The following is a 10,092-nucleotide window of genomic DNA, read 5'->3' as shown; positions in this document are numbered from 1 at the left end:
TAAAAATTTTAAATGATGAAAATATTTCTATTTTTTAAAAAAAATTATGACATTCTATGCATGTTACGGATGCAGGATGTCATAATATGGACATATAATGTTATACTTTTTCAAAAGATCGAGATCATATAAAATTTTTAAACGAAAAAACTGATCTGCAGATATTAAATACGCGTTGAAAAATGATGACTATATAAATCAAACAGTGTACTTCACATCGAATTTTTTACACCGTCAGCACTGCACAAAAAATTTTGCCAAATTTTAAATAGATCCATGCCTGACTAAAATGAATATAGCTTAAATTTGAGGTCCAGTCTATCATATCAATGTAGCCGAGCTCTTCTTATGATAGAAAATCTGCACTGTATCTTGTTTGTATCACGAGAGATAAAAGCAAGAGTTTTTGAAGAAAAATACATGTCACATTGCATTTCATGTTGTCCTGTACATCAATCCTCTCGATGCAATGACAATGATGTCTATGAAAATATACTTCAAATATATATTTATATCGTTCTCTCTTTCGTCTATATCCCATGTTCTTTCCCTATTATGTTGAAGAAAAATACACGTCACAATGCATTGCATGTTGTCCCCTTCATCATTCCTCTCGGTGCAATGACAATAATGTCTATCAAGGAAAGCTTTCAATATATACTTCAAATACATATATTATTTGTTCTCTCTTTCGTTTATATCCCATGTTCTTTCCCTATAGATGGATCCCATTATGTTCTCTTTCTATCTTTTCCCTCTTCAAAGGCATTTGTTCTTGTGAAACATAGAAAAGGGGTGTGCTTTTGTGGGATATGGGGTTTAATTCCCAAATGCTGAAGGCTCTAGATCAAATCAAACTAGTCAGAACCAAAAATCAAATCAAACTAGTCAGAACCAAAAAAAAAAAAAAAAAGGTTATGAAGGTCTTTTTTCTTGATACCATGAAACTAGATTTGGGCCCAATTTACTCTAGTCAGAAACTTTTAAAAGCCAGGACCACCATGGAGGTAAGCAAACAAAGTTGGGGAATTTTGTGGGGCCTCGTATCATATAGTGCTTTACATTGATCTGAAATTGAATTGCCTACTTAAAGCCCGGGAGCGCTCCGTCTGTCGGAACTCCCAAGCGTCGTCAGAACTCAACCGGGGGCGCTTCATCTTTCCGTTCCAATCGGCGATCTCTTCGAATTTAACAGCCGATGGCAAGTTCTGGAACTCCATCGCGATTAGATGTGGAAGCTTTGCAGAATCTTTCCGATCAACAGGTGTTTTTCTGTTAATTCTATGAACATTTGTTATGACTTTTTTTCTTTTTTTTTTTTTTGAGATCTTTATAAAACAAAAAACAATTAAAGTTACTTCTTTTTTTCTTTATGCATTAGCATGTGGCATTTGCAATTAATTGCTTGGGATCGGATTCTACTCATATACTGAGATTAAAAGAGGTCTCTTTTAATGTCTCAAGGAAGGAGAGGAAAAATTAGAGAGATATTTAGATTGGAAATTGGATTTGTAAGTTCTGATGATAGTAAATTTGAGAAAGGAGTATTTTGATTTACGAGATTGAGTTACAGTGGAAACATGAATTCAAGTAAAAAAAAAAAAATCAAGTTTTTGTGTGTTTCTGATACGGTAAATGGTGGCCTATATTTTTTATGTGAACTTGGTATATGCTGGAAAAAGTGCAAAGCATCGAATATGTTTCGTAGATTATACTGGTCAAGAGATGGTGGTCGCGCTGCCTGAAATCTGTGAGTTTTTGATGTGTTAAATAAGTTTCTTATCTGAATATCTATAACGTTCGGAGAGCAAATGAGACATGACATCTACTTGGGTCTTGCTTGCACTAATGAGAAGCCCTTCTTGTGGCATGTCAATGGTATACAACATCAACATACAAACTTGTAAAGTTAATTTAGAGAACTAGTCTTTCTTATATCCGCTTTGTAGATTCTATATATTTGAAATAGTTATGGCATATGATGATTACCATGATTCAATCAAATGAGCTATAAATTATTTTCTCAATCTTTTTCATCATTTTGTTGACTTTCCTGTCTCCATTTTATATGTCATCAATTGTTTCTTGAACGTCCAAAGTTTGCTAGTTTCTTTAGATGCATAATTCCTATTGTCTTATATTACAAGATATTATATAGTGAGGCATGTCATTGATGAGTCTTTGAATGGCCATTCAGGTATCTGATGCAGGTGAAAGAGTTCAAGGAGAAACTGTATCAAGATCCTTGGAAACCCCACTGCCTACTTCTATGGAAAGAACTATTTCTCCGGTATCCAATTTTAGTTCTAATAGAAAAAACAGGTTACCTCCTAGACAAACTTCAGCAAGGACAAAATCATCTATCAGAACTCAGCTTCCACAGTTCGGCTTTCAGACCACAGATTCGACAACACAATGTGACCAGGCAGTTCTCGCTCAGACATTATTTTCAGAACAACAACAGGAGAAAACTTCTGCATGGAGGCCATCATCTCTGACCAAAGATGTGTCCTCTGTATCAGCACATAGGACACGCTCTTTACCTGTGACACAAGTTGCCGGTTCAGGTCTTCCATCTGTACAGGAGAATCTCAAAGTTGACCCCACTGATTTGGATGTAAGTTTTTTTTCTCTTTCACCCATCCTAGTTCTCAAAAAGATGTCTACACATTTGCACATTCATAAACAAATGCCTGGTTCTTGTCTGTTTTGTTTTAATCAGATCTTGCTTTTAGGTTTCTGATGTAAAAATCTTTAAGTTCACGTTTATATATCTTAGATAATCTAAGCTACAGTGTACATTAAAGTTATATTCTCGAAAAAAAAATGTATGGAAATTGAATAGGAAATCCTTTTGAAGTTTTATGTTAAACCTGTATTAACATCTCTGAGCTTCTTACAAGTGGATTATTGTCTATTCAACAGAAAGAAGATATTCAGAAGCAAATTCCACGCTCATTTTCATTACCTGGCAATGTGAAAAGCAGTTTGCAGCAGATCAATTCGTTTGGGGGTCTAGTCCGTGTAATATCAGCAAACTCGCACTCTACCATGGTGGTAGTTCACCAAATCATGCTGTAGAAGCAAATGAAGGTGCTTTTTTTTTTTTTTCAAGTTTCTCTTAGCTGTGCATGCCAATTTCTTGATTCTGATTTTATTATTCTTGTTTCATGACACTGTCTGTAAGCCTGAAGTACTTAATCATTTACTGATGATAACAATTGCTTGCCAATTTTTTATCGTTGAAGCTGAATTTTAAACTCTATTCACCAAATCAAGTTTTTTTTTTCATATAAATTCGCGCAATATGTGCATTTTTTATTTATATTTACCATGGAGACATTAAAGTTATTCTGTTAAATTTATACTTGCAGAAACTCAAGATGAAGGGGAAGATATTCTTGAGGAAGAGGCAGTCTGCCGAATATGCTTGCTTGAGTTCATGGATGGTAGGCAAGTTCTGAAGATGGAATGCAGTTGCAAAGGTGAACTTGCACTTGCACATGAGGAGTGTGCAGTTAAATGGTTTATCATTAAAGGTAATAGGACGTGTGACATCTGCAAGCAGGATGTTAAAAACCTACCTGTGACTTTAATGAGATTACAACATCCTCAGACTGCTAGTGTCCAGCCACCAGATGCGCTTTGGCAGAGGCAAGCTAGTCACCACTGGTAAAAACAGACTATGAAGATTCACATTTTTGCAATATAGGATCTTGATCTTTTTGCTTTTTGCCTTGAAGAAAATATTAAATGGCATATCTGCAGTACTTTCTTGAGGAGACACTAAACTGCATGGTTAAAACTCCCATTCCTTTGGTTGAATAACTTAAATCCATATGTATCTTTATATCATTTTCCTTACTGTCATTATATTTATCCATATGGAAAATAAGAATCAAATCCACAGACCATAGCATGCATTAATTTTATGTGATTGTTATTCATCTATTACATGCTTTTAAGTTCCCATCAATTAAATAAATGTTGCAAACTGAAATTTCTTTCTTGTCACATGGATATCTGCGCTAAAAGTATATGATTCATCTGTTCAACTTTCTTCAATAATATTAGTAGAAATATTGATTGTATGGATCATGGGGATCTCTTGACTAAAAATCAAGGAAAGCATGACCTCTGCATGTTGTTAAGTTTTTTCCTGATTACCGATTTTGATAGAATTACAGTCCCCATATCAACTCTCTCAGTGCCATCTTTAAGTTAAATATCCCAACTCGTTTCTACCATTATTTCAAGGAAGTAAAGCACAAGGTGCATTGTTCAACAGTTTTTCAGTTGAATGATAAATATGGGCATTATATATGCAGTTTGCAGGTTAACTATCACAATCATTAATCATCGAACTGTCTTTCAATGTCTACATATATGGCTCTAATGTTGTAAATATTTAGTTCCATTCTTGCTTCTAACAGGTTTTGCAATGATGTGCAATTTCTGGTTACATTTAGCATGCTCTTCTATATATGTTTCCTGGAGCTTCTTATTGTAAGTAACTCTTTGCCTATAGAGCTAAATGATAAATCATTTTCCTGATTGTATAATTGACATATCAGTTGGAATATGTTGATGCTGTCTAACTTTTTGTTCTCTGTAAACTATACCAGACAACAACTTCGAAGAAACAGGCATCTGATACAGGCATACATACTCTGGCTATATCTTTGACTCTCGGTAGTGTTCTTGGTTTTCTGTCATCCATGATAGCTTGTTTAGTGGGTAAGAGGTTTTGATCATTTCTTCACTTTCTTCAATGTCATGATTCCTCTCTCTCTCTCTGTGTCCTTCTTAACATATAATTCATTCTCTAGACAACTATTGGTTGCTTTATGAACCTGTAAAGTCAATAACTAATTCATTTGGGAACTGATGAAAGCTAATTGCCTCATGGATCTTATGTTATAAGATATAAATTTGGTGCAAAATGGTGTATAGTTAGAGAGAAAGTACTAAAATGAGTGCATTAACTCTGGAAAACATCTAAAGCTCTAAATAACTTATTAAATAGGACACATATGAAGGGAATCTATGAAAAAAACAATTTTACAGTCTTTGTGACCATATTTTGAATGACACGCTAGACAATACTGTGCTATAATGCATTATGCAATTCAATATGCTACTAAACTTTATACATCCGCCACCTAAAAGAAGAGAGAAAAAGAAAAATAACACTTGCTTTTATTAATCAAGGTTTATTCTTGGTAGTTTGTGAATGTTTTTAAAGTTTCTCTCAACTTTATGTCTTCCAGTTCAGGGAACAAGTCCAGTGCAATCTAAGAGAAGGGCCTACCATTAGGGTCAATTGGCACATAGCAAGACCAATCATATTAATTATGCAGTTTAAGCTTGTGAAGCTAGGGGGCAATCTTCAAAGTTTCTCTCGGTCTTTTAACAAATTTAGATGAAGAGGGAAGGCATGATTTGGGGCAGGGGTTTGGATCATAGTATCATACTGAGGTATACTTAAGAGTCAATGGACCAGATTGAAACACAAACTTGAACAAATGGATAAATATACAGATAATAGTAAAAACATAAAATCAAGGTGCACTGAAAAGTGATTGTTTGCCATCAGAATGTTCACCCATTAGGAAGGTAGAGGATAAAATACAGTATAGCAATAGAAGTATGAAAATGTTTGAACAAGAAGTTGCCAAGATTTTAATCCTAGTAATTTGTCCCTGTTAGGAGTTGCAAAGGGCCATAAGGGGGTATTCAGATCGCTTCTTTGTCACTCAACCTTAAAAGCATGCTATCTATATCATAGATTGTTGTTTTTTTATGTCTATATATGCACTGACACCATTCTTTTCTTATTGCATAAATTGAACAATCGTTATCAGATGAAAACTCTTTTTTGCTTATGAAAAGTGGCTGCTGTACTCCTCCAGCAAACTTTGGGATGCAGCCACATGACCAATCTTTTATTCATTTATATATTCACTTATCTGTTTTTTCTTCATTTATTCTTCTGCAACGAGGATATTCTCATCCTTACTTCCTTTTCGGAGTTGCAAATGTCATAATGGATTATAAGGAGGTGTATAGATGGTTTCTTCATTACTTGACCTTGAAATTAGAAGCATATTATCCAAGGTTGACTCGTTACTGGACTCCATACCAATACCATCCTATTATAGTGTCGGTATATATTGATACCAACTGGTACGACAAACCTAGTATTATCTATTTAAGAATATGCTTAAAAGCTTCTTCCTCTCCTTCATGGCACTTGATGCATCAAATGTTCGATGCAAGCCCCAAAAGCAACTCTTGGTAATTTGATGGTGCAACACCATCAATTCATCATTTGCTCCGGTCTTTTCTTGATGTTATCTTAAGCATTTTCATTTCACCTTCTATCTTGACCTATTGCATCACCTCAAAACAACTTAAGTCCTTATTCTTGACCTACACTTTACCATATGATGCTTTTATTGCACAAACAATCTTCACCATTGAGTATCTAACATGTCTAAAATGTGGTTTTATGGTAAACTTCTAGCAAATAAAGTTTCTCCCCACCAAGGTTGGCTATATTGGTATTGGGGCCCATAGCCCGTCTGCCGGCGATACGGTTTGGTACGCCCCTGTGCCATTATATGCCGAGCCCAGACTGACACAGCAGAGACAACAGGAGAGAGGGAGAACCAGAGAGAGAAAAAGAGAGAGAACAGGGGAAGGGAAGGAGAGGGAGAGAAAGAGGGAGAGGACAGGGAGGTTGGCGGTGACCGCTGGAGGGCTGTAGAGGCCTCAGATGACCAGAGCAGCAGGAAAGAGGAAGAACCAAGAGAGGAAAAGAGAGAAAGGCGGGGAGGGAGAGTGAGCGAAGGAGAGAGAGAGGGTGGGGAGGCTGATTGTGGCCATGGGAGGGTTGCAGAGGCCTCTGGATGGTCGGATCTCCTTCCTTGCCTTCCTACATGTCAAAATAGGGGTACTTGTCCTTGCTTTAATCGATTGATTTTATTTTTTTTGCCAACTTACAATAAAGTTGGCGACTTTGTTTTGTTCTACAAGAGGACGGAGAATGGAGATCTGGCCATCTGTGGGGCTCCGACAGCCACCGCCAGCCTCCCTACCCTCTTCCTCCCTCTCTCTCTCTCTCTCTTCCTCTCTCTGGAGAAGGGCGGAGCTTAGGCGGCTGCAATGGCCCTCCAATGGCCTTCGATGGCCAACCCGGCATTTCCCTCTCCTTCCCTACCCCCCTCATTTCCTTTTTTTCCTTCTCCCTCCACCCTATCCTCGCCGATGTCTCATTTTGGATGCTGGAATCATGCTGGTCAGCCACCAGTATAGTTTGGCATGCTTTGAATCGGACAGTTCCATCCAATTCGGCAAACCTTGCTTTCAACCTTTTTCATGGATCACTTTCATGTCAAATCAAGCTATTAACACTTCTTCTCAAGGTCAACCCATCCTTGCAGCAGTTTGACTCAAATTATGAGCTTCATAGGTCAAATAAATGATGATCTTATGTTATCTAGAAAAATCAATCTAGTCAAATTTTAGCAATAATCTAGCCCATCAAAGTAACCTTGTGGAATGACTTAGACCAGCACCTAAGTGGATTGAACAATACAAACTAGAGGTTGATGAGATGGTGAAGCAGCTCCATAACTAGGTGTACAGAATAATGAAGTCAATTAGCAGTTGAAGTAGACTACCAAAGAAGTTAACTAATAGGAAGGAAACTGAAAGTAATGTTGGGTCAGCAGTGCAAAGCGACAAAAAGATGCTGCTAGGAATCTCTGTTAGGAAATTTTGATGGCATACAAGCTACAAAAATGGCACACTTGATGTGATATAGGATCTGAAAACCAGCACTAGATTAAGGATTAGGATGGAGTTAAGGTTGGGGTTGAGGATTTGGGATGAAGGAAATAAGTTGTAGGGCTGTTTGGTTGTAGGAAGGATCATTTTTAGGCTGCAGTAGATCTGTTTTGATAGGTAAAGAACAAGAAAATAAAAGATAAACTAACCTAAGCAATCACACCTAGGGTTCTATGCAATCACATGTAGGAGAAGGCAATCACACCCTCAAGAAAACATAAAGCTGAATTCTGAAACGTTTTTTATTTTTCTGGCTGCCCAAAAACTAGTACAAGACATAATATATAAAGCAATAAACCCGAGACTCTAGACTCATCCAAGTAAAGGAAACTTTGACTCTGATCAGAAAATCCTAATAAAGGAAAGTTTGACCAACTAAGAACTCATAAAAATAAGGACTCTGACTCTGGAAAACCTGGAGAATCTGGAAATCTCCAGCAAATCTAAAAATTACAGATTTACCCCTGACAGCCAAAATTCCAGATTTACCTCTGACACTCGAATTACTGAAAAACAAGACCAAACATAAACTAATAAACATAAAACTAACACTGGACTGAATATCAAACTACTCAAGCTCTCCAAGCAAGCCCAAATTGTCATATTCATGAGCCTTGGAATCTTTTTTCCCTCACCTTTTATAAACTTTTCCATAATGCTTCCAGCCTTGTTCCCCATCATCGATTCTCATATCAGGGCTTATTTGATAGTAAGGGAATTTGGAGAATATCATTGAGAAGGTGGTTGTGCATTTAAAACAAAAATGGCTAGTATAGAGGCCACAAGACTGAAAGCTTTAAAGGCAATTTCTATTGATAGAAAGCCAAACGTCTGGTGAATATATGATGAGTGACTGGACAAACTTCTTGACACCTAGGGTATGCAAAAGCATTAAAGCAATGTGAAGAAAGGCATTAACAATGCGATCCATTGTTTAGCCATAAAAGGACCAAGTTAGGGAAAGGCATGTAGGACCCTTCAGGGTACACAATGGGAACTGAAATTTGTTGCAGTCTTGAAGAAATGATCAATAAATGACATTCAGGACATGAGTTGGGTCTCAAGGAAAAAGAAAGAAAGAAAAAGAGGGGGGAAAGGAAAAACAAGAGCTTAAGAGTTGGACTGAAACCATTGGCTTGAGCATCGATAGGAAGTCACTTGACTGAAAACTGGAAGTAGAGCATGCAAGAGTTACAGAATTTGTTACTAAAAGCTCCGCAAATTTGTAACCAAAAGCTTCATGACTTTGCAGTATATATGTGGTAGATATTTGAAATGCATGAATTTATATAGTCTCTTTTCTTCCTATTGCTTTTCTGATAGTGATGTTTTTCTTTGCTTATGCTGATATTCTACTCTGGAATTTTACTTTCAGCAAGTGGAAGTTGCATATGGGTGTATGCTTTTTTCCAGTTTGCAGTTGTAATATTGTGTGCTTACATCTTTCAGCATATGGTAAGTAGATTGTTCACATTGTAGATTTCTTAATACAGCAAAATTTATTATCCTGATGGTAGAATTTCAGTTATTGTCTGCAAAACTTACAGCTGAAAGTGACTGCAATAATAATGGTCCTACTGTCCTCATTCGTCGGATTTGGGATCGCCATCAGTACAAATACTTTATTTCAGGATTACTTGTCACAGAGAGCTAGGTGGTATCTGCAGTTTGCTCTCCAGCGAAATGTACGAGGTGGGCATCACACAAATTCTATCGACAATCTTGAAATCGAAAATATGGATGCTCCCCAGCATCAAGAAATCAGGAATAATGCTGGTGTTTAACACCATGGATGACATTGTTTGATCATTCCATTATGGGTAATAACTTAAAATTGTCTCTGAGTACAAGCATTATTTATTGTGTAATTTTTGAGTTTATCTAATACAAAAAGATCTCATTTATGACTCTAAACATTGAGAGTATAAATACGTAGTCAATAATTACTGCCGACTTTCCTGTGGTACTCGAGTATGGACTTGCCACCACTTTATTATCTCATGTGCGGACCCAAAGTTTTTGGATGACTTTAAAGGAAGAGTTTGTGCTAGCTTGCTCTGGCTTTTAATCAGAAAGAACTATATAACCAATCCCACATGGTGCTTTGTAACTGGTGTATCTAGAAGCTGGCTTATTCTAAATTACAATTTAAGCTCCTATTTGCTCAAAACACAGGTAAAGTTACTTTATTTGTCACAGATATTTTAAAACTTCTACAGAACTTGTCTTGTTGGTTCATCA

At 36.6% G+C, this 10,092-nt stretch overlaps 1 non-coding gene across 1 annotated transcript; it reads left to right on the top strand.

The window, feature by feature from the left end:
• The first annotated feature begins 911 nt into the window (after window positions 1–911).
• Window positions 912–9,765, top strand: LOC105033430 (uncharacterized). The gene is made up of 8 exons (XR_012138432.1): window positions 912–1,264; window positions 2,198–2,617; window positions 2,926–3,093; window positions 3,375–3,672; window positions 4,434–4,506; window positions 4,626–4,737; window positions 9,227–9,306; window positions 9,369–9,765. It is a non-coding gene; the product is annotated as an uncharacterized protein (transcript).
• Window positions 9,766–10,092: the final 327 nt, after the last annotated feature.

This window comes from Elaeis guineensis, chromosome 2 (assembly GCF_000442705.2).
Source record: "Elaeis guineensis isolate ETL-2024a chromosome 2, EG11, whole genome shotgun sequence".
NCBI lineage: Eukaryota > Viridiplantae > Streptophyta > Magnoliopsida > Arecales > Arecaceae > Elaeis > Elaeis guineensis.
Note: the sequence above shows the minus strand (reverse complement) of the source record. Positions and strands in the feature narration are given on the sequence as shown.